This window comes from Camelina sativa, chromosome 17, assembly GCF_000633955.1.
Source record: "Camelina sativa cultivar DH55 chromosome 17, Cs, whole genome shotgun sequence".
NCBI lineage: Eukaryota > Viridiplantae > Streptophyta > Magnoliopsida > Brassicales > Brassicaceae > Camelina > Camelina sativa.
The window spans coordinates 18,602,958-18,607,186 of NC_025701.1; positions in this window are offsets into that span (position 1 = coordinate 18,602,958).

Below are 4,229 nucleotides of genomic sequence, written 5' to 3' on the forward strand. Positions count from 1 at the left end.
ATGTGTTATTCAATCATTGATTTTAAAATACTTATCAAAATCATGTGTTATTGGTTCCATGATTTACAAATACTTTTTAAAATCCTCTGTTATTCATTTAATGATTTGTTTTTGGATTTCAAAATCCACATTATGTTTTATATGGATTTGAATGGATTTGATAGTGTAAAATAGAATGATTGAAATCCAAGAATAAAACATGTTATTTCGAAATCCATCTGTTTTGATTTCTAAAATTTACAATTCCATATGGATTTAGAAATCATCTCTCCAATAACAGCCCCTAAATAAAATCTACTTCGACGTTTTTTTCTTTTTTACACAACTGTTTTTATTTATAATATAAAGCCAAAAAAAGACAGGCCATACCAATATTACAATCCACCAAAGCCCAACAAACAAGCAAAATGCAGAAATCAAAATAAAAAAAAACAAACATAAAGGCCCAAACCCAAGAACAATACTTGGGTTCACCCCTAGGGGTGAACCTCTCCATTCACCTCCTTATAAAATAAGGAAATAAAATCTGTATACATTATTATAAAATTAAAAAATTAAACCGCTTTTTNTTTTTTTTTTTTTCTTCTTCTTTTCTAATAACGAATCTTGTGAAAGTCTCATTAAACTTAATTAAGAGACTACATAACCTAAGGGGGTTATTGGATGTATGATTTTGATGGATTTGGAAATCCGAACAAAAATCATGTGTTATTCAATCATTGATTTTAAAATACTTATCAAAATCATGTGTTATTGGTTCCATGATTTACAAATACTTTTTAAAATCCTCTGTTATTCATTTAATGATTTGTTTTTGGATTTCAAAATCCACATTATGTTTTATATGGATTTGAATGGATTTGATAGTGTAAAATAGAATGATTGAAATCCAAGAATAAAACATGTTATTTCGAAATCCATCTGTTTTGATTTCTAAAATTTACAATTCCATATGGATTTAGAAATCATCTCTCCAATAACAGCCCCTAAATAAAATCTACTTCGACGTTTTTTTCTTTTTTACACAACTGTTTTTATTTATAATATAAAGCCAAAAAAAGACAGGCCATACCAATATTACAATCCACCAAAGCCCAACAAACAAGCAAAATGCAGAAATCAAAATAAAAAAAAACAAACATAAAGGCCCAAACCCAAGAACAATACTTGGGTTCACCCCTAGGGGTGAACCTCTCCATTCACCTCCTTATAAAATAAGGAAATAAAATCTGTATACATTATTATAAAATTAAAAAATTAAACCGCTTTTTAATAAACCCAAACCGATATATATGAAATCTAAACCCTAACCATCTCATTTGTGAACCCAAACCGACATATAATTTCGTTCTACTTGTAAAATCTAAACCCTAACCATCTCATTTGTGAACCCAAACCGACATATAATTTCGTTCTAATTGTGAAATCTAAACCCTAACATCTCATTTGTGAACCCAAACCGACATATAATTTTGTTCTACTTGTAAAATCTAAACCCTAACCATCTCATTTGTGAACCCAAACCGACATATAATTTCGTTCTAATTGTAAAATCTAAACCCTAACCACCTCATTTGTAAACCCAAACCGACATATAATTTCGTTTTAATTGTAAAATCTAAACCCTAACCACTTCATTTGTAAACCCAAACCGACATATAATTTTACTCTAGTTTAAAAATCTAAACCAAGCCAAATATTTAACTTTCCTTAATTAAAAGTATACATAATTTGTTTCCTTAATTTGGGTTGCTTTTTAATTTAATTTTTATTTATTTTTTAAATGAAATATTAGATGGAAGATTTTGATTGGCTGAGAGAAGAGGGGGTGAATGGAGAGGTTCACCCCTAGGGGTGAACCTAAGTATTTTTCCAAACCCAAGGTAGAAATCCTTCCTTGAAGATTGATTCTGTGGATCACAAAACACGTGGCAAAAGGGAAACGCTAGAGAAGACACGTGCGAAGTCGAAGAGGCTGAAGTCTACAGGTCTCCGGTCATCGACATCAGAAAGTATCGTCGGAAAACGTCACATCCGGCCGAAAACGCCGGCGAACAACAGAGGAATCTCGATCTGCACCCATAGGAAAAGGCGAGTTCCAATTTGCTAAGAAAAAGACTCCACCAAATGCAAAATTCTTAATCTTCTTCTTCAAAAAAGCTTTCAATCTTCAAAAAAGTAGATCTACCCAACCCAGAAAAAACACAACAACATAAAAAGAGAAAACTAAAAAACTTAAGCCACCGTCCGCCGAATATAACGCTGCCATGGAGACCAACGCAAGCCACCCTTGATAAGGTAATCAACGGTGCTGGTCAAAAGCCAGCTAACGCCACGAAGGAAGCTGGCCGTTGCCGGAGAGAAAAACACAATAAAAACCTTTTGCTCTCTATTAGATTGTATATATTGGTTAAGCTTATTAGATTGATTTCCGGTTTATTAGGAATCGGTTTAGGTTGGTTTACTGTATATAATACATATATGTACAGTTTGTTACGATTAAATAATACAGATAAAATCATTTCACAAAAGCTCTTTACTCTCAAACTCTATTATGGTATCATAGCTTTTCTTCCGCAATTCTCTGTGATTTCACCATCTTCTTCTTCAAATTCTCCATAATCTCGCTGGCGAAACGCTTTTATCATCATCGGATCTACTTCCTATCTTTTGATTTTTGCGAAAATGGTGAAGAAAGGGGGAAAATTGAGAAATCGAAGTGAAACACCCGAGATTGAAGCATCTGCTGCGAGGATCTCTCGCGGATCAGTTGTAATCAAAGATCCAGAGTGGAAATGGCGAAACAATAACGTTCTTTTCGATCCGATGGATATGGAGGTCATGGATCTATGTCGAGGTCATCCGAAGCCTCCGATAGTCCGTTATGTCTTCAATCCTCCGATCATCCAGGTTTGATGATTGTTGCTCATACTCTAGATGGAACGAACTACAATAGCTGGGCTATAGCAATGAGGATTAGTCTAGATGCTAATAATAAACTTAGTTTTATCGATGGATCCTTGCCTAGACCAAGCGAGAGTGATTTTGATTTCAAGATCTGGAGTAGATGCAATAGTATGGTGAAATCATGGATTCTTAATGTTGTGAGTAAGGAGATATATGATAGTATTCTCTACTATCAAGATGCTGTTGAGATGTAGAATGATTTGTTTACAAGGTTCAAAGTAAACAATATACCAGCTAGAACAAGCAGTGATGACTCTAAGACAAGGTCAACTCGATTTATCCAGCTACTTCACGAAGAAAAAGACATTGTGGGAACAATTGGCTAACACAAAGTCCAGGACGGTGAAGAGATGTGATTGTGATCAGGTCAAAGAGTTGCTTGAAGAAGCTGAAACTAGTCGAATCATACAGTTTCTCATGGGATTAAATGACGATTTCAACAATATCAGGAGTCAGATATTAAACATGAAGCCTCGACCAGGATTGAATGAGATCTACAATATATTGGATCAAGATGAGAGTCAGAGAGTAGTGGGTGTGTCTTCTAGACCAACCTCAAACCCTGTTGCTTTCCAGTCTCAAGCTGTGATCCCGGATCAGAATTCGATTTTGCTAGCTCAAGGAAATTTTCAGAAACCAAAGTGTTCCCATTGTTCTCGCATTGGACATGTTGCGGATAAGTGTTACAAATTACATGGTTATCCTCCTGGACATCCAAGGGCAAAGAAGAACAATTATGTGGGAAGCACGAATCTTGCTAGTGCTGGTCAGATAGAGGAGAGTAAGGATCAACTTAAGGAGAATGTCAATGATGATATGTCAAAAGAACAGCTCCAACAAATGATCACTTATTTGAGTACTAAGCTTCAGTCTTCAAGCGTCACTTCATGCCCTGAGAAAGCCATAGCTTCGACTTCTACTCCCGTGCCAACTATCTCACAGATATCTGGTACATTTCTCTCTTTATATGATTTGACTTTCTATGACATGTTAACTTCCTCTATACCTCATGAAACTGAGTTGTCTTTTAGAGCTTGGGTTATAGATTCAGGAGCTAGTCATCATGTCACTCATGAGAGAAACCTTTATAGACATTATAAACCCTTAGATAAAACCTTTGTTAGATTGCCTAATGGTCAAACAGTTAAGATAGATGGTACTGGCTACATTCAACTTACGGATTCATTGTCTCTTCATAATGTGTTGCATATACCTGAGTTTAAATTCAATTTGTTAAGTGTCAGTGTTATAACTAAATCTCT